General features: G+C 44.2%; 1 long non-coding RNA gene across 7 annotated transcripts in view; it reads right to left on the reverse strand.

The window, feature by feature from the left end:
* LOC307181412 overlaps positions 1-27,018 on the reverse strand; it is a 505,184-nt gene that overhangs the window by 144,476 nt on the left and 333,690 nt on the right. The window contains exon 6 of one of the 7 annotated variants that reach the window (XR_013826732.1): positions 463-544. The exons of the other annotated variants lie outside the window; for them this stretch is intronic. This is a non-coding gene — a long non-coding RNA (uncharacterized lncRNA). The remainder of the gene's footprint in view (positions 1-462; positions 545-27,018) is intronic. 7 annotated transcript variants of the gene reach the window in all.

Below are 27,018 nucleotides of genomic sequence, written 5' to 3' on the forward strand. Positions count from 1 at the left end.
CAATGATGCACTTGGCCAAAAAGGGCGTATGCGTTTTTTCCTGAATATATTCAGGAAAAAACGCATTCGCCCTTTTTGGCCAACCAAGCAAGCTTCCAAAGGAAATCTGCACTACAATGAAGTCTCACTTCCCCCCGGTCAAAAGGCCATCTGAAAAAAGTGTAAAATCCAGAAAGGCAGGACAGGCCATGGAGAACTGGGAGCCTTGTTATGCTGATGGGCGGGATGTAAATTGCCAACAACCACTCGGGAGAAGTGTATGGTGTTTCCTGAAACATCTAAAAAACAAAGCAACAGAGCCTAGGGCACTTCCACTTATGGTCCTATAGCTTAGGGAATTTAAAATCAAAAAGACACAGCCACCCCAAAGTTTGGAACAGCTCTGTTTACAAGAACCTCGTTTACAGTACAAGTTCAACATCGCAGAAAGTGAAAAATGGATAAAGAAGTTGTGGTATTTACTTAAAAAGCAATATCACTCAGCAATGAAATCTATGTCATCAGGCCCTTAGCAGCACAATGAGTGGATTCAGGTATGATGATTCTAACTGAAATAAGTCACACAGAAAAAGAAACATCATAAGATATCAGTAATACACGGAATGTAAACTTGGCTACACAGGAACTGAATTACAGAACAGAACAGGGTCTCAAATTTCGAAAATCAACTTATGCTTGCTTAAGGGAAAAGGTGAGTTGGGGTGCTGCATAAAACCAGAGATTGAAATGAGCACAGATAAAGTTCCTTAAGCCAAATATGGAATAGACAAGAGCTACTCCTTGCTCAACGAAATGGACTCAACACCGCATATTAAACGCCTAAGAATGTACCTGACTAGTAAGTATCTTAAAACCTATGGATTACTATGTCTCCGAAAGAGAATCAAGCATGTGTACAGGGGCATAAACGCAGCAGTGATAGGATTGGAGAGGTTCGGTGAGCAAATGAAGACCCTTTGAAGTCATATTGCATGGTACCCATTCCACGGGTTTCAACTACCCAGGTTTTAGGTATTCTTCATTCAGCTAAAACATGCATGTGGAACCCAAGTATTATCAACCATGTGAACGGGAGACGTGTTCAAATATGTCTCAGTTTTCCTCCCCTGGTACTCGGGTGCAACATTCCAGACGCTTTACTAACACTCTCCCCACTTGGAGAGTCAGCGCCTTTAACCTCCTCTTTGGCCCAGTTTGCAATTTCTGCGGAAGATGAACAGGAATAGCGAGAACCAATGAGAGGCTCGCTGGAGGTGTCTGGACGGGCAAATTTAACTCTCATTTCCCACCAGGAAGAGGAAATAACCAAAGGCTCAGCGTGCCGTGCCGGAAGCAGATTAGGGCCTGAAGCCATCCTGCGGTGTTGCGGCCAGCTCACAAGAAAACGAGTTGAAGAAAGGAGCTCAGGGGCACTGTAATTCACAAACCTGCAGAGTTATAAATGACAGCTATCGTCCAAAAATAGACTGAAGTAAGGCTGCCAAGAGGACTTGAAAGCGGGGCAGAATTGCAAGAAACCGATTTCAGGAGGTAGACTGGAATTGCATTGAAAGCATAGGAAAAGAGGCAGAACGTCCACAATGATGCACTTGGCCAAAAAGGGCGTATGCGTTTTTTCCTGAATATATTCAGGAAAAAACGCATACGCCCTTTTTGGCCAACCAAGCAAGCTTGCAAAGGAAATCTGCACTACAATGAAGTCTCACTTCCCCCCGGTCAAAAGGGCCATCTGAAAAAAGTGTAAAATCCAGAAAGGCAGGACAGGCCATGGAGAACTGGGAGCCTTGTTATGCTGATGGGCGGGATGTAAATTGCCAACTACCACTGGGGAGAAGTGTATGGTGTTTCCTGAAACATCTAAAATACAAAGCAACAGAACCTAGGGCACTTCCACTTATGGTCCTATAGCTTAGGGAAATTAAAATCAAAAAGACACAGCCACCCCAAAGTTTGGAACGGCTCTGTTTACAAGAACCTCGTTTACAGTACAAGTTCAACATCGCAGAAAGTGAAAAATGGATAAAGAATTTGTGGTATTTACTTACAAAGCAATATCACGCAGCAATGAAATCTGTGTCATCAGGCCCTTAGCAGCACAATGAGTGGATTCAGGTATGATGATTCTAACTGAAATAAGTCACACAGAAAAAGAAACATCATAAGATATCAGTAATACACGGAATGGAAACTTGGCTACACAGGAACTGAATTACAGAACAGAACAGGGTCTCAAATTTAGAAAACCAACTTATGCTTGCTTAAGGGGAAAGGTGAGTTGGGGTGCTGCATGAAACCAGAGATTGAAATGAGCACAGATAAAGTTCCTTAAGCCAAATATGGAATAGACAAGAGCTACTCCTTGCTCAACGAAATGGACTCAACACCGCATATTAAACGCCTAAGAATGTACCTGACCAGTAAGTATCTTAAAACCTATAGATTGCTATGTCTCCGAAAGAGAATCAAGCATGTGTACAGGGGCATAAATGCAGCAGTGATAGGATTGGAGAGGTTCAGTGAGCAAATGAAGACCCTTTGAAGTCATATTGCATGGTACCCATTCCACGGGTTTCAACTACCCAGATTTTAGGTATTCTTCCTTCAGCTAAAACATGCATGTGGAACCCAGAGTATGATCAACCATGTGATCGGGAGACGTGTTCAAATATGTCTCAGTTTTCATACCCTGGTACTCGGGTTCAACATTCCAGACGCTTTACTAACACTCTCCCCACTTGGAGAGTCAGTCCCTTTAACCTCCTGTTTGGCCCAGTTTGCAATTTCTGTGGAAGATGAACAGAAATAGCGAGAACCAATGAGAGACAAGCTGGAGGTGTCTGGATGGGCAAATTTAACTCTCATTTCCAACCAGGAAGAGGAATTAACCAAAGGCTCAGCGTGCCGTGCCGGAACCAGATTAGGGCCTGTAGACATCCTGCGGTGTTGCGGCCATGTCACAAGAAAGTGAGTTGAAGAAAGGAGCTCAGGGGCACTGTAATTCACAAACCTGCAGAGTTATAAATGACAGCTATCGTCCAAAAATAGACTGAAGTAAGGCTGCCAAGAGGAATTGAAAGCGGGGCAGAATTGCAGGAAACCGATTTCAGGAGGTAGACTGGAATTGCATTGAAGGCATAGGAAAAGAGGCAGAACGTCCACAATGATGCACTTGGCCAAAAAGGGCGTATGCGTTTTTTCCTGAATATATTCAGGAAAAAACGCATACGCCCTTTTTGGCCAACCAAGCAAACTTGCAAAGGAAATCTGCACTACAATGAAGTCTCACTTCTCCCCGGTCAAAAGGGCCATCTGAAAAAAGTGTAAACTCCAAAAGGCAGGACAGGCCATGGAGAACTGGGAGCCTTGTTATGCTGATGGGCGGGATGTAAATTGCCAACAGACACTCAGGAGAAGTGTATGGTGTTTCCTGAAACATCTAAAAAACAAAGCATCAGAGCCTAGGGCACTTCCACTTATGGTCCTATAGCTTAGGGAAATTAAAATCAAAAAGACACAGCCACCCCAAAGTTTGGGACACCTCTGTTTACAAGAACCTCGTTTACCGTACAAGTTCAATATCACAGAAAGTGAAAAATGGATAAAGAACTTGTGGTACTTACGTACAATGCAGTATCACTCAGCAATGAAATCTATGTCATCAGGCCAGTAGCAGCATAATGAGTGGATTCAGGTATGATGATTCTAACTGAAATAATTCACACAGAAAAAGAAACATCATAAGATATCACTAATACACGGAATGTAAACTTGGCTACACAGGAACTGCATTCCAAAACAGAACAGGGTCTCAAATTTAGAAAACCAACTTATGCTTGCTTAAGGGGAAAGGTGAGTTGGGGTGCTGCATAAAACCAGAGATTGAAATGAGCACAGATAAAGTTCCTTAAGCCAAATATGGAATAGACAAGAGCTACTCCTTGCTCAACGAAATGGACTCAAAACCCCATATTAAACGCCTAAGAATGTACCTGACTAGTAAGTATCTTAAAACCTATGGATTGCTATGTCTCCCAAAGAGAATCAAGCATGTGTACAGGGGCATAAATGCAGCAGTGATAGGATTGGAGAGGTTCGGTGAGCTAATGAAGACCCTTTGAAGTCATGTTGCATGGTACCCATTACACGGGTCTTAACTCTCCAGGTTTAAGGTATTCTTCCTTCAGCTAAAACATGCATGTGGAACCCAGAGTATGATCAACCATGTGAACGGGAGACGTGTTCAAATATGTCTCAGTTTTCCTCCCCTGGTACTCGGGTGCAACATTCCAGACGCTTTACTAACACTCTCCCTACTTGGAGAGTCAGTCCCTTTAACCTCCTGTTTGGCCCAGTTTGCAATTTCTGCGGAAGATGAACAGGAATAGCGAGAACCAATGAGAGCTTACCTGTAGGAGTCTGGACGGGCAAATTTAACTCTCATTTCCCACCAGGAAGAGGAATTAACCAAAGGCTCAGCGTGCCGTGCCGGAACCAGATTAGGGCCTGAAGCCATCCTGCGGTGTTGCGGCCAGGTCACAAGAAAGCGAGTTGAAGAAAGGAGCTCAGGGGCACTGTAATTCACAAACCTGCAGAGTTATAAATGACAGCTATCGTCCAAAAATAGACTGAAGTAAGGCTGCCAAGAGGACTTGAAAGCGGGGCAGAATTGCAGGAAACCGATTTCAGGAGGTAGACTGGAATTGCATTGAAAGCATAGGAAAAGAGGCAGAACGTCCACAATGATGCACTTGGCCAAAAAGGGCGTATGCGTTTTTTCCTGAATATATTCAGGAAAAAACGCATACGCCCTTTTTGGCCAACCAAGCAAGCTTGCAAAGGAAATCTGCACTACAATGAAGTCTCACTTCCCCCCGGTCAAAAGGGCCATCTAAAAAAAGTGTAAAATCCAGAAAGGCAGGACAGGCCATGGAGAACTGGGAGCCTTGTTATGCTGATGGGCGGGATGTAATTTGCCAACAACCACTCGGGAGAAGTGTATGGTGTTTCCTGAAACATCTAAAAAACAAAGCAACAGAACCTAGGGCACTTCCACTTATGGTCCTATAGCTTAGGGAAATTAAAATGAAAAAGACACAGCCACCCCAAAGTTTGGAACGGCTCTGTTTACAAGAACCTCGTTTACAGTACAAGTTCAACATCGCAGAAAGTGAAAAATGGATAAAGAAGTTGTGGTATTTACTTACAAAGCAATATCACTCAGCAATGAAATCTGTGTCATCAGGCCCTTAGCAGCACAATGAGTGGATTCAGGTATGATGATTCTAACTGAAATAAGTCACACAGAAAAAGAAACATCATAAGATATCACTAATACACGGAATGTAAACTTGGCTACACAGGAACTGCATTCCAAAACAGAACAGGGTCTCAAATTTAGAAAACCAACTTATGCTTGCTTAAGGGGAAAGGTGAGTTGGGGTGCTGCATAAAACCAGAGATTGAAATGAGCACAGATAAAGTTCCTTAAGCCAAATATGGAATAGACAAGAGCTACTCCTTGCTCAACGAAATGGACTCAAAACCCCATATTAAACGCCTAAGAATGTACCTGACTAGTAAGTATCTTAAAGCCTATGGATTGCTATGTCTCCAAAAGAGAATCAAGCGTGTGTACAGGGGCATAAACGCAGCAGTGATAGGATTGGAGAGGTTCGGTGAGCAAATGAAGACCCTTTGAAGTCATATTGCATGGTACCCATTACACGGGTCTCAACTCTCCAGGTTTAAGGTATTCTTCCTTCAGCTAAAACATGCATGTGGAACCCAGAGTATGATCAACCATGTGAACGGGAGACGTGTTCAAATATGTCTCAGTTTTCCTCCCCTGGTACTCGGGTGCAACATTCCAGACGCTTTACTAACACTCTCCCTACTTGGAGAGTCAGTCCCTTTAACCTCCTGTTTGGCACAGTTTGCAATTTCTGCGGAAGATGAACAGGAATAGCGAGAACCAATGAGAGGCTAGCTGGAGGTGTCTGGACGGGCAAATTCAACTCTCATTTCCCACCAGGAAGAGGAATTAACCAAAGGCTCAGCATGCCGGGCCGGAACCAGATTAGGGCCTGAAGCCATCCTGCGGTGTTGCGGCCAGGTCACAAGAAAGCGAGTTGAAGAAAGGAGCTCAGGGGCACTGTAATTCACAAACCTGCAGAGTTATAAATGACAGCTATCGTCCAAAAATAGACTGAAGTAAGGCTGCCAAGAGGACTTGAAAGCGGGGCAGAATTGCAGGAAACCGATTTCAGGAGGTAGACTGGAATTGCATTGAAAGCATAGGAAAAGAGGCAGAACGTCCACAATGATGCACTTGGCCAAAAAGGGCGTATGCGTTTTTTCCAGAATATATTCAGGAAAAAACGCATACGCCCTTTTTGGCCAAACAAGCAAGCTTGCAAAGGAAATCTGCACTACAATGAAGTCTCACTTCCCCCTGGTCAAAAGGGCCATCTGAAAAAAGGGTAAAATCCAGAAAGGCAGGACAGGCCATGGAGAACTGGGAGCCTTGTTATGCTGATGGGCGGGATGTAAATTGCCAAGAACCACTTGGGAGAAGTGTATGGTGTTTCCTGAAACAACTAAAAAACAAAGCAACAGAACCTAGGGCACTTCCACTTATGGTCCTATAGCTTAAGGAAATTAAAATGAAAAAGACACAGCCACCCCAAAGTTTGGAACGGCTCTGTTTACAAGAACCTCGTTTACAGTACAAGTTCAACATCGCAGAAAGTGAAAAATGGATAAAGAAGTTGTGGTATTTACTTACAAAGCAATATCACTCAGCAATGAAATCTGTGTCATCAGGCACTTAGCAGCACAATGAGTGGATTCAGGTATGATGATTCTAACTGAAATAAGTCACACAGAAAAAGAAACATCATAAGATATCACTAATACACGGAATGTAAACTTGGCTACACAGGAACTGCATTCCAAAACAGAACAGGGTCTCAAATTTAGAAAACCAACTTATGCTTGCTTAAGGGGAAAGGTGAGTTGGGGTGCTGCATAAAACCAGAGATTGAAATGAGCACAGATAAAGTTCCTTAAGCCAAATATGGAATAGACAAGAGCTACTCCTTGCTCAACGAAATGGACTCAAAACCCCATATTAAACGCCTAAGAATGTACCTGACAAGTAAGTATCTTAAAACCTATGGATTGCTATGTCTCCAAAAGAGAATCAAGCGTGTGTACAGGGGCATAAACGCAGCAGTGATAGGATTGGAGAGGTTCGGTGAGCAAATGAAGACCCTTTGAAGTCATATTGCATGGTACCCATTACACGGGTCTCAACTCTCCAGGTTTAAGGTATTCTTCCTTCAGCTAAAACATGCATGTGGAACCCAGAGTATGATCAACCATGTGAACGGGAGACGTGTTCAAATATGTCTCAGTTTTCCTCCCCTGGTACTCGGGTGCAACATTCCAGACGCTTTACTAACACTCTCCCCACTTGGAGAGTCAGTCCCTTTAACCTCCTGTTTGGCCCAGTTTGCAATTTCTGCGGAAGATGAACAGGAATAGCGAGAACCAATGAGAGGCTAGCTGGAGGTGTCTGGACGGGCAAATTCAACTCTCATTTCCCACCAGGAAGAGGAATTAACCAAAGGCTCAGCATGCCGGGCCGGAACCAGATTAGGGCCTGAAGCCATCCTGCGGTGTTGCGGCCAGGTCACAAGAAAACGAGTTGAAGAAAGGAGCTCAGGGGCACTGTAATTCACAAACCTGCAGAGTTATAAATGACAGCTATCGTCCAAAAATAGACTGAAGTAAGGCTGCCAAGAGGACTTGAAAGCGGGGCAGAATTGCAGGAAACCGATTTCAGGAGGTAGACTGGAATTGCATTGAAAGCATAGGAAAAGAGGCAGAACGTCCACAATGATGCACTTGGCCAAAAAGGGCGTATGCGTTTTTTCCTGAATATATTCAGGAAAAAACGCATACGCACTTTTTGGCCAACCAAGCAAGCTTGCAAAGGAAATCTGCACTACAATGAAGTCTCACTTCCCCCCGGTCAAAAGGGCCATCTGAAAAAAGGGTAAAATCCAGAAAGGCAGGACAGGCCATGGAGAACTGGGAGCCTTGTTATGCTGATGGGCGGGATGTAATTTGCCAACAACCACTCGGGAGAAGTGTATGGTGTTTCCTGAAACATCTAAAAAACAAAGCAACAGAACCTAGGGCACTTCCACTTATGGTCCTATAGCTTAGGGAAATTAAAATGAAAAAGACACAGCCACCCCAAAGTTTGGAACGGCTCTGTTTACAAGAACCTCGTTTACAGTACAAGTTCAACATCGCAGAAAGTGAAAAATGGATAAAGAAGTTGTGGTATTTACTTACAAAGCAATATCACTCAGCAATGAAATCTGTGTCATCAGGCCCTTAGCAGCACAATGAGTGGATTCAGGTATGATGATTCTAACTGAAATAAGTCACACAGAAAAAGAAACATCATAAGATATCAGTAATACACGGAATGGAAACTTGGCTACACAGGAACTGAATTGCAGAACAGAACAGGGTCTCAAATTTAGAAAACCAACTTATGCTTGCTTAAGGGGAAAGGTGAGTTGGGGTGCTGCATAAAACCAGAGATTGAAATGAGCACAGATAAAGTTCCTTAAGCCAAATATGGAATAGACAAGAGCTACTCCTTGCTCAACGAAATGGACTCAACACCGCATATTAAACGCCTAAGAATGTACCTGACTAGTAAGTATCTTAAAACCTATGGATTGCTATGTCTCCGAAAGAGAATCAAGCATGTGTACAGGGGCATAAACGCAGCAGTGATAGGATTGGAGAGGTGCGGTGAGCAAATGAAGACCCTTTGAAGTCATATTGCATGGTACCCATTCCACGGGTTTCAACTACCCAGGTTTTAGGTATTCTTCCTTCAGCTAAAACATGCATGTGGAACCCAAGTATGATCAACCATGTGAACGGGAGACGTGTTCAAATATGTCTCAGTTTTCCTCCCCTGGTACTCGGGTGCAACATTCCAGACGCTTTACTGACACTCTCCCCACTTGGAGAGTCAGCGCCTTTAACCTCCTGTTTGGCCCAGTTTGCAATTTCTGTGGAAGATGAACAGGAATAGCGAGAACCAATGAGAGACTAGCTGGAGGTGTCTGGATGGGCAAATTTAACTCTCATTTCCCACCAGGAAGAGGAATTAACCAAAGGCTCAGCGTGCCTTACCGGAACCAGATTAGGGCCTGAAGCCATCCTGCGGTGTTGCGGCCAGCTCAAAAGAAAGCGAGTTGAAGAAAGGAGCTCAGGGGCACTGTAATTCACAAACCTGCAGAGTTATAAATGACAGCTATCGTCCAAAAATAGACTGAAGTAAGGCTGCCAAGAGGACTTGAAAGCGGGGCAGAATTGCAGGAAACCGATTTCAGGAGGTAGACTGGAATTGCATTGAAAGCATAGGAAAAGAGGCAGAACGTCCACAATGATGCACTTGGCCAAAAAGGGCGTATGCGTTTTTTCCTGAATATATTCAGGAAAAAACGCATACGCCCTTTTTGGCCAACCAAGCAAGCTTGCAAAGGAAATCTGCACTACAATGAAGTCTCACTTCCCTCCGGTCAAAAGGGCCATCTGAAAAAAGTGTAAAATCCAGAAAGGCAGGACAGGCCATGGAGAACTGGGAGCCTTGTTATGCTGATGGGCGGGATGTAAATTGCCAACAACCACTCGGGAGAAGTGTATGGTGTTTCCTGAAACATCTAAAAAACAAAGCAACAGAGCCTAGGGCACTGCCACTTATGGTCCTATAGCTTAGGGAAATTAAAATCAAAAAGACACAGCCACCCCAAAGTTTGGAACGGCTCTGTTTACAAGAACCTCGTTTACAGTACAAGTTCAACATCGCAGAAAGTGAAAAATGGATAAAGAACTTGTGGTACTTACGTACAATGCAGTATCACTCAGCAATGAAATCTATGTCACCAGGCCCGTAGCAGCATAATGAGTGGATTCAGGTACAATAATTCTAACTGAAATAAGTCACACAGAAAAAGAAACATCATAAGATATCACTAATACACGGAATGTAAACTTGGCTACACAAGAACTGCATTCCAAAACAGAACAGGGTCTCAAATTTAGAAAACCAACTTATGCTTGCTTAAGGGGAAAGGTGAGTTGGGGAGCTGCATAAAACCAGAGATTGAAATGAGCACAGATAAAGTTCCTTAAGCCAAATATGGAATAGACAAGAGCTACTCCTTGCTCAACGAAATGGACTCAAAACCCCATATTAAACGCCTAAGAATGTACCTGACTAGTAAGTATCTTAAAACCTATGGATTGCTATGTCTCCAAAAGAGAATCAAGCGTGTGTACAGGGTCATAAACGCAGCAGTGATAGGATTGGAGAGGTTCGGTGAGCAAATGAAGACCCTTTGAAGTCATATTGCATGGTACCCATTCCACGGGTTTCAACTACCCAGGTTTAAGGTATTCTTCCTTCATCTAAAACATGCATGTGGAACCTAGAGTATGATCAACCATGTGATCGGGAGACGTGTTCAAATATGTCTCAGTTTTCGTACCCTGGTACTCGGGTGCAACATTCCAGACGCTTTACTAACACTCTCCCCACTTGGAGAGTCAGTCCCTTTAACTTCCTGTTTGGCCCAGTTTGCAATTTATGTGGAAGATGAACAGGAATAGCGAGAACCAATGAAAGACTAGCTGGAGGTGTCTGGATGGGCAAATATAACTCTCATTTCCCACCAGGAAGGGGAATTAACCAAAGGCTCAGCGTGCCGTGCCAGAACCAGATTAGGGCCTGAAGACATCCTGCGGTGTTGCGGCCAGGTCACAAGAAAGCGAGTTGAAGAAAGGAGCTCAGGGGCACTGTAATTCACAAACCTGCAGAGTTATAAACGACAGCTATCGTCCAAAAATAGACTGAAGTAAGGCTGCCAAGAGGACTTGAAAGTGGGGCAGAATTGCAGGAAACCGATTTCAGGAGGTAGACTGGAATTGCATTGAAAGCATAGGAAAAGAGGCAGAACGTCCAAAATGATGCACTTGGCCAAAAAGGGCGTATGCGTTTTTTCCTGAATATATTCAGGAAAAAACGCATACGCCCTTTTTGGCCAACCAAGCAAACTTGCAAAGGAAATCTGCACTACAATGAAGTCTCACTTCTCCCCGGTCAAAAGGGCCATCTGAAAAAAGTGTAAACTCCAGAAAGGCAGGACAGGCCATGGAGAACTGGGAGCCTTGTTATGCTGATGGGCGGGATGTAAATTGCCAACAGACACTCAGGAGAAGTGTATGGTGTTTCCTGAAACATCTAAAAAACAAAGCATCAGAGCCTAGGGCACTTCCACTTATGGTCTTATAGCTTAGGGAAATTAAAATCAAAAAGACACAGCCACCCCAAAGTTTGGGATGCCTCTGTTTACAAGAACCTCGTTTACAGTACAGTTCAACATCGCAGAAATTTAAAAATGGATAAAGAAGTTGTGGTATTTACTTACAAAGCAATATCACTCAGCAATGAAATCTGTGTCATCAGGCCCTTAGCAGCACAATGAGTGGACTCAGGTATGATGATTCTAACTGAAATAAGTCACACAGAAACAGAAACATCATAAGATATCAGTAATACACGGAATGTAAACTTGGCTACACAGGAACTGAATTACAGAACAGAACAGGGTCTCAAATTTAGAAAACCAATTTATGCTTGCTTAAGGGGAAAGGTGAGTTGGGGTGCTGCATAAAACCAGAGATTGAAATGAGCACAGATAAAGTTCCTTAAGCCAAATATGGAATAGACAAGAGCTACTCCTTGCTCAACGAAATGGACTCAACACCCCATATTAAACGCCTAAGAATGTACCTGATTAGTAAGTATCTTAAAACCTATGGATTGCTATGTCTCCGAAAGAGAATCAAGCATGTGTACAGGGGCATAAACGCAGCAGTGATAGGATTGGAGAGGTGCGGTGAGCAAATGAAGACCCTTTGAAGTCATATTGCATGGTACCCATTCCACGGGTTTCAACTACCCAGGTTTTAGGTATTCTTCCTTCAGCTAAAACATGCATGTGGAACCCAAGTATGATCAACCATGTGAATGGGAGACGTGTTCAAATATGTCTCAGTTTTCCTCCCCTGGTACTCCGGTGCAACATTCCAGACGCTTTACTAACACTCTGCCCACTTGGAAAGTCAGCGCCTTTAACCTCCTGTTTGGCCCAGTTTGCAATTTCTGCGGAAGATGAACAGGAATAGCGAGAACCAATGAGAGGCTAGCTGGAGGTGTCTGGACGGGCAAATTTAACTCTCATTTCCCACCAGGAAGAGGAAATAACCAAAGGCTCATTGTGCCGTGCCGGAACCAGATTAGGGCCTGAAGCCATCCTGCAGTGTTGCGGCCAGCTCAAAAGAAAGCAAGTTGAAGAAAGGAGCTCAGGGGCACTGTAATTCACAAACCTGCAGAGTTATAAATGACAGCTATCGTCCAAAAATAGACTGAAGTCAGGCTGCCAAGAGGACTTGAAAGCGGGGCAGAATTGCAGGAAACCGATTTCAGGAGGTAGACTGGAATTGCATTGAAAGCATAGGAAAAGAGGCAGAACGTCCACAATGATGCACTTGGCCAAAAAGGGCGTATGCGTTTTTTCCTGAATATATTCAGGAAAAAACGCATACGAACATTTTGGCCAACCAAGCAAGCTTGCAAAGGAAATCTGCACTACAATGAAGTCTCACTTCCCCCCGGTCAAAAGGGCCATCTGAAAAAAGTGTAAAATCCAGAAAGGCAGGACAGGCCATGGAGAACTGGGAGCCTTGTTATGCTGAAGGGCGGGATGTAAATTGCCAACAAACACTCGGAAGAAGTGTATGGTGTTTCCTGAAACATCTAAAAAACAAAGCAACAGAGCCTAGTGCACTTCCACTTATGGTCCTTCCACTTATGGTCCTATAGCTTAGGGAATTTAAAATCAAAAAGACACAGCCACCCCAAAGTTTGGGACGCCTCTGTTTACAAGAACCTCGTTTACAGTACAAGTTCAACATCGCAGAAAGTGAAAAATGGATAAAAAAGTTGTGGTATTTACTTAGAAAGCAATATCACTCAGCAATGAAATCTGTGTCATCAGGCCCTTAGCAGCACAATGAGTGGATTCAGGTATGATGATTCTAACTGAAATAAGTCACACAGAAAAAGAAACATCATAAGATATCAGTAATACACGGAATGGAAACTTGGATACACAGGAACTGAATTACAGAACAGAACAGGTTCTCAAATTTAGAAAACCAACTTATGCTTGCTTAAGGGTAAAGGTGAGTTGGGGTGCTGCATAAAACCAGAGATTGAAATGAGCACAGATAAAGTTTCTTAAGCCAAATATGGAATAGACAAGAGCTACTCCTTGCTCAACGAAATGGACTCAACACCCCATATTAAACGCCTAAGAATGTACCTGACTAGTAAGTATCTTAAAACCTATGGATTGCTATGTCTCCGAAAGAGAATCAAGCATGTGTACAGGGGCATAAACGCAGCAGTGATAGGATTGGAGAGGTTCGTGAGCAAATGAAGACCCTTTGAAGTCATATTGCATGGTACCCATTCCACGGGTTTCAACTACCCAGGTTTAAGGTATTCTTCCTTCAGCTAAAACATGCATGTGGAACCTAGAGTATGATCAACCATGTGATCGGGAGACGTGTTCAAATATGTCTCAGTTTTCGTAGGCTGGTACTCGGGTGCAACATTCCAGACGCTTTACTAACACTCTCCCCACTTGGAGAGTCAGCACCTTTAACCTCCTGTTTGGCCCAGTTTGCAATTTCTGTGGAAGATGAACAGGAATAGCGAGAACCATTGAAAGACTAGCTGGAGGTGTCTGGATGGGCAAATTTAACTCTCATTTCCCACCAGGAAGAGGAATTAACCAAAGGCTCAGCGTGCCATGCCGGAACCACATTAGGGCCTGAAGACATCCTGCGGTGTTGCGGCCAGGTCACAAGAAAGCGAGTTGAAGAAAGGAGCTCAGGGGCACTGTAATTCACAAACCGAAGAGTTATAAATGACAGCTATCGTCCAAAAATAGACTGAAGTAAGGCTGCCAAGAGGACTTGAAAGCGGGGCAGAATTGCAGGAAACCGATTTCAGGAGGTAGACTGGAATTGCATTGAAAGCATAGGAAAAGAGGCAGAACGTCCACAGTGATGCACTTGGCCAAAAAGGGCGTATGCGTTTTTTCCTGAATATATTCAGGAAAAAACGCATACGCCCTTTTTGGCCAACCAAGCAAGCTTGCAAAGGAAATCTGCACTACAATGAAGTCTCACTTCCCCCCGGTCAAAAGGGCCATCTGAAAAAAGTGTAAAATCCAGAAAGGCAGGACAGGCCATGGAGAACTGGGAGCCTTGTTATGCTGATGGGCGGGATGTAAATTGCCAACAGACACTTGGGAGAAGTGTATGGTGTTTCCTGAAACATCTAAAAAACAAAGCAACAGAGCCTAGTGCACTTCCACTTATGGTCCTATAGCTTAGGGAAATTAAAATCAAAAAGACACAGCCACCCCAAAGTTTGGGACGCCTCTGTTTACAAGAACCTCGTTTACCGTACAAGTTCAATATCACAGAAAGTGAAAAATGGATAAAGAAGTTGTGGTACTCATGTACAAAGCAATATCACTCAGCAATGAAATCTATGTCACCAGGCCCGTAGCAGCATAATGAGTGTATTCGGGTATGGTGATTCTAACTGAAATAAGTCACACAGAAAAAGAAACATCAAAAAATATCACTAATACATGGAATTTAAACTTGGCTACAGAGGAACTGAATTACAAAACAGAACAGGGTCTCAAATTTAGAAAACCAACTTATGCTTGCTTAAGGGGAAAGGTGAGTTGGGGTGCTGCATAAAACCAGAGACTGAAATGAGCACAGATAAAGTTCCTTAAGCCAAATATGGAATAGACAAGAGCTACTCCTTGCTCAACGAAATGGACTCCACACCCCATATTAAACGCCTAAGAATATACCAGACTAGTAAGTATCTTAAAACCTATGGATTGCTATGTCTCCAAAAGAGAATCAAGCGTGTGTACGAGGGTCATTAACGCAGCAGTGATAGGATTGGAGAGATTCGGCGAGCAAATGAAGACCCTTTGAAGTCATATTGCACGGTACCCATTCCACGGGTCGTAACTCTCCAGGTTTAAGGTATTCTTCCTTCAGCTAAAACATGCATGTGGAACCCAAGTATGATCAACCATGTGAACGGTAGACGTGTTCAAATATGTCTCAGTTTTCCTCCCCTGGTACTCGCGTGGAACATTCCAGACTCTTTACTAACACTCTCCCCAATTGGAGAGTCAGTGCCTTTAACCTCCTGTTTGGCACAGTTTGCAATTTCTGTGGAAGATGAACAGGAATAGCGAGAACCAATGAGAGGCTAGCTGGAGGTGTCTGGACGGGCAAATTTAACTCTCATTTCCCACCAGGAAGAGGAAATAACCAAAGGCTCAGTGTGCCGTACCGGAACCAGATTAGGGCCTGAAGCCATCCTGCGGTGTTGCGGCCAGCTCAAAAGAAAGCGAGTTGAAGAAAGGAGCTCAGGGGCACTGTAATTCACAAACCTGCAGAGTTATAAATGACAGCTATCGTCCGAAAATAGACTGAAGTAAGGCTGCCAAGAGGACTTGAAAGCGGGGCAGAATTGCAGGAAACCGATTTCAGGAGGTAGACTGGAATTGCATTGAAAGCATAGGAAAAGAGGCAGAACGTCCACAATGATGCACTTGGCCAAAAAGGGCGTATGCGTTTTTTCCTGAATATATTCAGGAAAAAACGCATACGCCCTTTTTGGCCAACCAAGCAAGCTTGCAAAGGAAATCTGCACTACAATGAAGTCTCACTTCCCCCCGGTCAAAAGGGCCATCTGAAAAAAGTGTAAAATCCAGAAAGGCAACAGGCCATGGAGAACTGGGAGCCTTGTTATGCTGATGGGCGGGAGGTAAATTGCCAACAGACACTCGGGTGAAGTGTATGGTGTTTCCTGAAACATCTAAAAAACAAAGCAACAGAGCCTAGGGCACTTCCACTTATGGTCCTATAGCTTAGGGAAATTAATATCAAAAAGACACAGCAACCCCAAAATTTGGGACGGCTCTTTTTACAGGAATCTCTTCTACGGCACAAGTTAAATATCCCAGAGAGCAAATAATGGATAAAGAAGTTGCGGTACTTCTGTACAACAGAATACCACTCAGCAATGAAATCTATGTCACCAGGCCCGTACCAGCATAATGAGTGGATTGAGGCACGATGATTCTAAGTGAAATAAGTCACACAGAAAAAGAAACATCATAAGGTATCACTAATACACGGAATGTGAACTTGGCTACACATGAACTGAATTACAAAGCAGAACAGGGTCTCAAGTTTAGAAAACCAACTTATGCCTGCTTAAGGGGGAAGGTGAGTTGGGGTGCTGCATAAAAGCAGAGTTTGAAATTAGCACAGATACCGTTCCATAAGCCAAATATGTAATAGACAAGAGCTACCCCTTGCTCAACGAAATGGATTCAACAATGAGGTATCACCTCACACCTGGTAGAATAGGCATCATTGAAAATCTACAAACAAAAAATGCTGGAAAGGGTGTGGAGAAAAGGAACCCTCTTCCACTATTGTTGGGAATATAAATTGATACAGTCATTATGGAGAACAATATGGAATTTCTTAAGAAACTAACAATAGAATTACCATATGATACAGCAATCCCAGTACTGGACATATACCCAGACAAAACCATAAATCAAAATGAGTCATACACCGCAATGTTCAATGCATCACTATTTACAATATCGAGGTAATGGAAGCAACCTAAATGCCCACAGACAGACGAATGCATAAAGCTGTGGTACATATATAAAATGGAATATTACTCAGCCATGAAAAGGAATGAAATTGGGTCATTTGTAGAGACGTCGATGGATCTAGAGACTGTCATACAGAGTGAAGTAAGTCAGAAAGAGAAAAACAAATCTTGTATATTCATGCATATATGTGGAACCTAGAAAAACTGTACAGATTAACCATTTTGCAAGGCATAAATAGAGCAACAGATGTAGACAACAAACGTATGGACAACAAGGGGGGAAAGCTGTTGGGGGGGTGGTGGTGGGAGGAGTTGAGAGACTGGGATTGGCATGTATACATTTATATGTATAAAATAGATAACCAATAAGAACCTGCTGTATAAAAATATAAAATAAAATTCAAAATTAAAAAGAAATAAAATTTAAAAAATAAAACAGAAAAAACAATTATTCCCTGCACATACATGTATTTATATGAATAAATTATTTCCATGCTTATATCTGTAAATACAAAAAAGAGGAATAAAATCTACCTTGAACCAAAAACGAAAAAGAGAAAAAAAACACAGAACCCACCAGTTACACAGAGGAAAACCGTATCAGGGCACTTGCTCCAGTTGTAAACAATTCTGAAGTTGGTCAGTGGTGGGGAATCGTCTCCCATTCAGCCAGCAGCCCCCACGCAACAAGCGTCCTCATTGCAAAGCTGGGGCACCGTGCCGAGGCATCTGTGAGTAAACGTGAGCTGAGCCCCAGGCCAGTTGCTGCTGAACTATTCCCACCCGTCCCAGGTAAAACACCTGAATATATACAAGGACTTGAAAGCCTAGAGGAAGGGCCATAGAGCCACACGAGTGACAGCATGCCGGCCGACTTGGTGCCTGCAGGCCAGCCAGGATGGTCCTGGCCCTGGGTGCTCTTCTGGAAGATTTCCATTTCCCTGCCTGAGATACCCGTCCTGTCCCTGCCCCCACTGCTTTTTTCCTTCCTCACCTCTGCCCAGGGAGAAATTCCAGCAGCAGGTATGGGTGACACATCCTCTTCTTTAGCAGGTGGCAGCCTGGCAACTGCTGCAGAAAGTCCAGCAGAGCCCCACTCACACTGGGCCACCCACAAAGCCGTGGCCTCTCACTCCCTCCCACCAGCCCAGCCCCGAGACTGCTGACAGGGCAGAGAAAATGGCGTCAGGCACGGCTGCAGGGGCTCTTGCTGCCTGGAGTGGTATTTATATTGATCTCAACCCAGGCACACCTGGGGAGGGCTGGCCGGCACGGTAAGGCTGCCCAGCTCAGCCAATCATCACCCCTCAGGGGCTCACAGTTGCAGAAAATGGAACTTGCTGAACCGGCCAGGTCCAAGGAACAGGTGTGGGCTCCTGAGAGTCAGGATAGACAAGGGGCTGCAGCTTTGGCTTGTTTTCTAATCATTTTATCTGGCCCATGAGTGGGAGACAACTTCAAGAAAACCCTCTCCTAATGAGAGGAACCCAGGAGTCAGGCAGAGGAGGGGTGGGTGGTGGTTGGAGACAGAGGCCTGGTGCCCCGGGTGCAGTGGAAGTCTCTGGAAGACCAGGTGGAGGGAGGCCTCACGGAGTGATGCCCAGGGTCACAGACCTGTCGCAGCTGCTGTTTGTTAGTTCAAGTCCTGCTCTGAGGTGCTCTGCGTCAGCTCTGAGCGACAGGTGAGCTGGGGGTGCTCTGCAATGAGGGCTATGTGCACGGTTCCTGTGTGCCCAGCCCTGCCACGGTACCTGCAAGGGTAGCTCTGTATCCTGGGAGGGGCCTGACCACGAGAGCCCCGTGGGCTGGGGTGGGGGTGGGGTACCTGCCCAGGTGAGCTCCATATTCTGGGATTGGTCTGACCACGAGAGCCCCATGGGCTGCTGGGGACCTGGTAAAGGATGTCAGGACAGTCAGTGAAGCCACCGAGGATATACCTCCAGTTGCTCCTAATTCCTACACCCTGCTGGTCATTCTACCAACCACCAGGACATGGTATTCTGTATTAGTCTTCAATGATGCCTTCTTTTGTATTCCATTAGTCCCAGAGTCACAAGAAATTTTGGCTTGTGAGTGGCAGGACTCAACATACAACTAAAACAATACTTCCGGGCCGTCTGGCCCCAAGGGTGCAAAAATTCCCACACCATCTTTGGGGAAAGCTTAGCTAAAGACCTAAAAGTTCTACCTCTGGAAAAGGAAACCCTCCTTCAATATGCAGACGACATTCTGATCACCAGCCCTACTAAGGAGGCCTCTGAACTACCAAGCCAATAAAGGATAGAAGTTGTCCAAGAAAAAGCTCAAATATCACAGACTGCGGTGACCTGCCTGGGCTTCATTCTCACAGAAGGTCAGAGAAGCCCATCCCAGGAAAGGGAAGAAACCATTTTCAGCCTTACCCCTTTCTAAAACTAGAAGACAGCTTAGGGGTTCCTGGGGAGGCCAGGGTTTGCTGCTTCTGGATCCCTAACTACAGTCTACTAGCTGGGCCTCTATATGAAACACTGAAAGGAAAAGATGATGATCCTTTTGAATAGAATCCAGAAGTGGCCTTTCAAGAATGGAAAGAGCAGTCAATTCAGACCCTTGCCCTGGAACTCCCTAATTTAGCTAAACTCTTTGACCTTTACATTCCCGGTGAAAGGTGAATCGCCATTGGAGAATTAGTGCAAAAACTGGGACCACTTGAAATGGAACAATGCAAGAATGCCATCCAGGTAGGATAAACTACGGTCACTAAGGGGCTTGGCCCACTGCCACATCTGGCCAAGATACTGGCGGTATCTAAAAACCTGGAAATCAGCAGCCCAAAAGGCCACCTCCCTCCTAAGGGAAAAGGACCCCACGTGGTGATCCTAACCACCAACCATGCCCTGAAGTTGCAGGGTTCGCTCCGTGGGCACACCGACCTCGAGTGAGGAGGCCCTCCAACTCCAACATCCAGAGAGATAACCGGGGGCAACAGGGCACCATGACGACTCGTGTGAACATCACTTGACCTGGAGTTTCTCTCATAAAACAACAAGAGTGTGTCCCAAAAGAGTAGACTACTGCTTGCAGGACTTACTGCACCCAGAGGGGAGCTAATAATCTTGGCGGGGGAACAGTATACCACACTGTCACCATAGAAAAGCCTACAGACACCGTGATGATGGTGGCCAATAAGACCGGCTGGACTCCTGTTTACTTCAAAAGGCTGTTGACTCAGTAGCCATCATGGTCCTTGATCACCACTGACCCTGGACTGTCTGGGAGTTGAGCGGGCAGGGCTCTGACACCTGGTGCTGTTTGTACGTTAATTCAGGGGCCTAATTGAAGAAAGCGCAGACTACTGGTCAGAGCATCTAGGCTGGCAGAGACGGTCAGCCTAAGGTGGCCGAACAAATGTGGGGCGGGGTGAAACCGGCCCCCACAGCGTCTCTGCACATCTCTTTCCTGGACCCTTAAAGGTCATTAGAATCTATAACACTTCCAATGCTGGTGCTCAGGTGGACGAGCAGGGAGGCAGGTGTCCTGGGGACAATCAACGTCACCGGGAGGCTGCTGGGGAGAAGCTCTGACCCTCGCCCCAGGGTATGAGGGCTCCCAACTCAGCACTCAGCAGTTACAGAAGAAGGGTCTGCACCCTCAGCACTCCAAGAATGAGGAACGGGACAAAAGGCAGAGGAGGGGTTTGTCCCCAGCAAAGCCCATTAAAAATCCCTGGGAGATAAAAATAGAATCTGGGCAATAAAGTCAAGTCTAACCTTTTTTATCCTTTGTGCTTTGTCTAATTTCACGTGCTCCTAGGGTCCCGCATGCAGAGGTTCCACACCCGGCACTTCAGACCAGATTTCCTAGTGCAGAATGGCTGGGTCGACACCTCAGCTCCTGGGGCCCAGTGCAGACTCCACGATATAGAGCCTGAGCTACAGCCAACCCGGCCCTCGAGAGCTCCGCCGCCTCCCTCCCTCCCACTGACTCTGACAGGATCTCTACACAGCAGCCCAGCCCACAGCCCACGGGGTAGTGCATGCTCTCACCTCTCCATTCTCTGATCAAAATATAAAGTTTCCTTTGCTTGTGAACCAAACTCAGTCTCGATCTGTTGGCCCCAATGACACTGGGCAGGGGGACACTTGTTGGGGTCCACTCTGGAGGATCAGTAACAGAAATTGAGACTATTGTAACCTCAATGAACAGATGTGTGAGCCAAACTGTAGTTAACATAGAACAGTGTATAAGGCTCGGGTAAAATAAGATGTTTTTAACACTTCCATTTGATATTTCCATCACTTTTTATAAGCAAGTTCAGTGAAAAGGTTTGTCTTATTTGTCAGGTCAATATTAGAGAAACGAAGTGATTTCTTTCCAAGGATGTACAGCTAATAATCTTGGTTAAACCTTCAATCTTGTTTTAAATGCTTTTCCATTGAAAATGATACCTCTCTTTCAGCTCCCCCATTTCTGAGAAGTATAAAATCTTATAATTTATTATTACCAAAGGGGAAAGGTGGGAGGAGGGATAAATTAACAGTTTGGAATGAACACATACACACTGCTATGTATAAAATAGATCATCAACAAGGAACTACTGTATAGCACAGGGAACTACACTCAACATTTTGCAATAACCTATAAGGGGAAATAATCTGAAAAAGAATAGATATTTTTATTGACATCATCTATCAATGACAGTTAAAGTGTAGCCTAAGGGAAGCTGGTGGTGAGTGCTTCTGACCCTGAAGACTTCAATCATCTAAAGTTTGGACTCTGCCTACTTCCCAAGGCCCTTAATGAACATATGTGTAGCTGTAGCTTAAAAAATTCCCCAGTTTGGGTTTCGGGGAGACACTGATTTTGAAAAAGCCCTGGTGTTCTCCTTACATGAATGGGACTCTTCCTACTGCTAAAACATGTCTGTCACACCCAGAGGATGGTATACCGTCTGATCGGGAAGAGTTTGGAAAAGGCATCTCATCTCCTCATCTCCTGGTGCTCGGGTTCACCCCTCCAGCGTCTTTACTAACAGTCTCCCCACTTGGAGATGTCAGCACTGTCAACATCCTGTTGCGTACAGTTTGGAATTTGTCCAGAGGATGAAGCGGAAGGATGAGGAACAATGAGAGACAAGTCCTAGGTGTTCAGACAGGCACATGTCACTCTAATTTCCAATCAGGAAGACGAATTGACCAAAGGCTAGGGTTGCCCATGGAAACAGTATAGGGCTTGAGGAAATCCCGCTGCTTTGTGGCCAGTTCCCATAAACACAAGTTGAACAATGGAACTCAGGGGCAGTAAAATTCACAAAACTGCAGAGTTGAAAATATCCATCACTGAAAAATGTCTTGAGGAAAGTCAGAGAAAAGGACTTGTAAGCAAGGGAGAATGGCAGGAAAGGGATTTGAGGAGGTAGAAAGGACTCGCCATTAAGCACAAGAAAAGGAGCTGAACATTGCCAACATTGCCAACATTGCAGTTGGCCAAAAAGGGTGTATGCGTTCTTTTCTGTATATATTCAAGAAAAGGGCATACACTTTTTTAGCCAACCAAACAGGTGGGCACTGGAAGTCAATACTACAAAAGATATCACTTCGCATCAGTCAGAAGAGCCATCCTCATAAAGCATAAACAACAGAAATGCAGGACAGGGCAACGAGAAGAGGGAGCCCTGTGAGACTTATAGTGGAAATGTATATTGCCAACGGCCATTCTGGAGAAGTGTATTGTGTTTACTAAAGCATCTAAAAAATGAGCTACAGAGCATAGGGCACTTGCACTCATGGGCGTATATCTTGGGAAAAACAAAAATCGAGAGGACACAGGCACCCCAATGTTTACCCCCTCTCTGTTTAAAAGATCCTCGACTAGGATATAACTTAAATGTCTCTGGAGGGAAAAAATGGATAGAGATGTGGTACTTAGGTAGAGTGGAATATTATTCAGCCTGGAAATCAATGAAATATGGCCAGTTGTAACAACTCCAGAGGAGTTACGTATGATCATTCTAAGTGACAGAATTCAAAAAGAAAAAGACACATATCATAAGATATCACTTAAAGGTGGAATCCAAAATGGCTACACATGAAATAAATTACAAAACAAAAACATAGTCAAATATGTAGAAAACACGCATAAGGCTGCTAAACGGGAAAGGTGGGGAGGGGTGAGGCATCATCCAGGAGGTTGAAATTAGCAAAGATACCATTCCAAATACCAAACTGATAATCAACAAGGCCTACACGGTAGCTAAAAGAACTGCACTCAGCACACTCAAGTCACCGGAAAAGAATATATACGACTGGTAAGAATCTGAAAAAGAATTTATTGATGTCTCTCTGTACGTGAATCAAGTGGATGTACAGCAGCAAGAAACAGAGCTTTGAAAATCAGCTGTAACCAATATAGTAATAAATTGAAAAAAATAAACGACAGAGAGACAGAGAAAACCTCTTACAACTTTTCCTCAGGGACGGTGATGCAACATGGATTGAACACATCTAGACCCACAGCAGGATGAGACATAAGGCTGGAAACTGTTTGCACTAAGAGAAATGTGAGGTTGGGTGAGGAAATGCACACCCTTTAAAGTAATACTACCTGGTACCCATTCAATGGGTCCCAAATCTGCAGGTTCAAGGGATCTTCCTACAGCTAAAACATGCATGGAAAACCCAGAGGACTGTACACCATGTGATTGGGAGATGTGTCTAAAATGCACCTCATTTATCCTCTCCTGGTGCTCCTGTTCACCATTCCAGCCACGCTACTTAGAATCTCCCCACTTGGAGAATCAGCACATTTAAACTTCTGTTTCACACATTTTGCAAATTGTGAGGAGGATGAACGGGAAGAGGGGGAACCAATGAGAGAAGAGTTGTAGGGGTTTGGACGGGCACATATCACTCTAATTTCCCATTAAGAATAAGAATTAAAGAAAGGCTCAGCCTGCCTCGCCGGAGCCAAAATAGGGCCTGAAGCAATCCTGTGGGTTTGAGGCCAGCTCACAAAAGAGCAACTTAAAAAATGGAGCTCAGGGTCACTGCAATTCACAAACCTGCAGAGTTATAAATGAAAACTAACGTCCAAAAATATGTTGAGGTAAGGCAAAGAAGAGGATCTGAATGCAAGACAGAATTGCAAGAAACAGATTTCAAGAGATAGATTGGACTCGTCTTTAACGCACATGAAAAGCGGCAGAATTTCGACAATGATGCAGTTGGCCCAAAAGGGCGTATGCGTTTTTTCCTGATTATATCCAGGAAAAAACGCATACGCACTTTATGGGCAACGAAGCAAGCAAGCAATGCAAATGTGCACAACAAAGAAGTCTCACTTCCCACCGGTCAAAAGGGCCATCCTAAAAAATTGTAAAAACCAGAAATGCAGGACAGGCCATGGAGAACAGGGAGCCTTTATACGCTGATGGGCAGTGTGTGAACTGCCGAGAGCCACTCTGGAGAAGTGTATGGTGGTTCCTAAATCATCTAAAAAACAGAGCTACAGAGCATAGGACACTTCCAATCATGGGAGTATATCTAGGGAAGTCTAAAAATCAACAAGACACAAGCACACCACAGTTTAGGGCTACTCTGTTTACAAGAACCTCAACTTCAGTACACCTTAAATATCCCAGGAAAGAGAACAATGGATAAAGAAGATGTGGTACTTATGTACAATGGAATATCTCTTCACCATGAAATCAATGTAATAAGGCTAGTAGAAGGATAAAGAGTGGATTTAGGTCCGATAATACTACTTGAAATAAGTCAAACAGAAAAAGAAACATATCATAAGATATCACTTATAGAGGGAGGGTAAATATGGCTGCACAAGAAATGAATTACAGAACAGAACAGTGTCTCACATTTAGAAAACACACTTATGTCAGCTTAAGGGGAAAGGAGAGGTGGGGTGATGCATAAAACCAGAGTTTGAAATTAGCACAGATACCGTTCAATAAACCAAATAGGTATTAGACAAGATCTACACCTTGCTCAATGAACAGGCCTCAACACACCCTATACACCGCAGAGAAATATATCTGAGGAATAAGAATCTTAAAACCCATGTATTGATATATCTCCATAAGGGAATCAAGTGTGTGCAGAGCGGCACAAACACAGCAGTGAAAAGGAGCTAAACCCCATTATAGAAATAAATTTTAAAAACAAAACGCTGAAACAATGAAAGAGAGAAAAATTCTTACAAAATTCGCTCAGGGGCTGTGATGCAACCTGGATTGACCACATATAAACCCACAGCTGGATAAGACATAAGGCTGGACACTTGGGGCTGACAGGATTGGTGAGCTTTGGTGAGCAACTGCCGAAAGTTTAATGCAATACTTCATGCTACTCAGTCCAAGGGTCCCAACACTCCAGGTTGAAGGGAATCTTCCTACAGCTAAACCATGCTTGGGAAACCCAGCGACTGGTATACCATATGATCGGGAAAGGTTTCTAAAACGCACCTCATTTTTCCTCTCCTGGGGCTCCGGATCGACATTCCAGCCGCTTTACTAACAACATCCCCACATGGAGTCAATGCCTTTAAGTTCTGGTATCGCACAGTCTGCAGTTAGTGCAGAGGATGAATGGGAATAGGGGGAACCAGTGAGAAACTAGCTGTAGCGGTTTCAATGGGCACATGTCACTCTAATATCACATCAGTAAGAAGAATGAACCAAAGGCACAGCAAGATGCCCCAGAAGAAAAATAGGGCTTCAAGGAATCCTGTGGTTACGGGGCAAGACCACAAAAATAAGAGCTAAAAAATGGAGCTAAGGGCCACTGCAATTCAAAAACCTGCAGAGTTATAAAGGCCAACTATTTTTAAAAAATATATTGAGGTAAGGCTATGAAGAGGCATTGAAAGCAAGGCAGAATTGCAGGAAACTGATTTCAGGAGGTAGACTGGAATTGCATTGAAAGCATATGAAGAGAGTCAGAAACTCGACAATGATGCACTTGGCCAAAAAGGGCGTATGCGTTTTTTCCTGAATATATTCAGGAAAAAACGCATACGCCCTTTTTGGCCAACCAAGCAAGCTTGCAAAGGAAATCTGCACTACAATGAAGTCTCACTTCCACCTGGTCAAAAGGGCCATCTGAAAAAAGTGTAAAATCCATAAAGGCACGACAGGCCATGGAGAACTGGGAGCCTTGTTATGCTGATGGGTGGGATGTAAATTGCCAACAGCCACTCTGGAGAAGTGTATGGTGTTTCCTGAAACATCTAAAAAACAAAGCAACAGAGCCTAGGGCACTTCCACTTATGGTCCTATAGCTTAGGGAAATTAAAATCAAAAAGACACAGCCACCCCAAAGTTTGGGACGGCTCTGTTTACAAGAACCTCGTTTACGGTACAAGTTCAATATCGCAGAAAGTGAAAAATGGATAAAGAACTTGTGGTACTTACGTACAATGCAATATCACTCAGCAATGAAATCTATGTAATCAGGCCCGAAGCAGCATAATGAGTGCATTCAGGTATGATGATTCGAACTGAAATAAGTCACACAGAAAAGAAACATCATAAGGTATCATTAATACACAGAATGTCGACTTGGCTACACATGAACTGAATTACAAAACAGAACAGTGTCTCATGTTTAGAAAACCAACTTATGCTTGCTTAAGGGGGAAGGTGAGTTGGGGTGGTGCATAAAACCAGAGATTGAAATGAGCACAGATAAAGTTCCTTAAGCCAAATATGGAATAGACAAGAGCTACTCCTTGCTCAACGAAATGGACTCAACAGCCCATATTAAACGCCTAAGAATATACCTGACTATTAAGTATCTTAAAACCTATGGATTGCTATGTCTCCAAAAGAGAATCAAGCATGTGTACAGGGGCATAAACGCAGCAGTGATAGGATTGGAGAGGTTCGGTGAGCAAATGAAGACCCTTTGAAGTCATATTGCATGGTACCCATTACACGGGTCTCAACTCTCCAGGTTTAAGGTATTCTTCCTTCAGCTAAAACATGCATGTGGAACCCAGAGTATGATCAACCGTGTGAACGGGAGACGTGTTCAAATATGTCTCAGTTTTCCTCCCCTGGTACTCAGATGCAACATTCCAGACGCTTTACTAACACTCTCCCCACTTGGAGAGTCAGCACCTTTAAC

This window comes from Stenella coeruleoalba (genome assembly GCF_951394435.1).
Source record: "Stenella coeruleoalba genome assembly, contig: scaffold_195, whole genome shotgun sequence".
Classification (NCBI taxonomy): domain Eukaryota; kingdom Metazoa; phylum Chordata; class Mammalia; order Artiodactyla; family Delphinidae; genus Stenella; species Stenella coeruleoalba.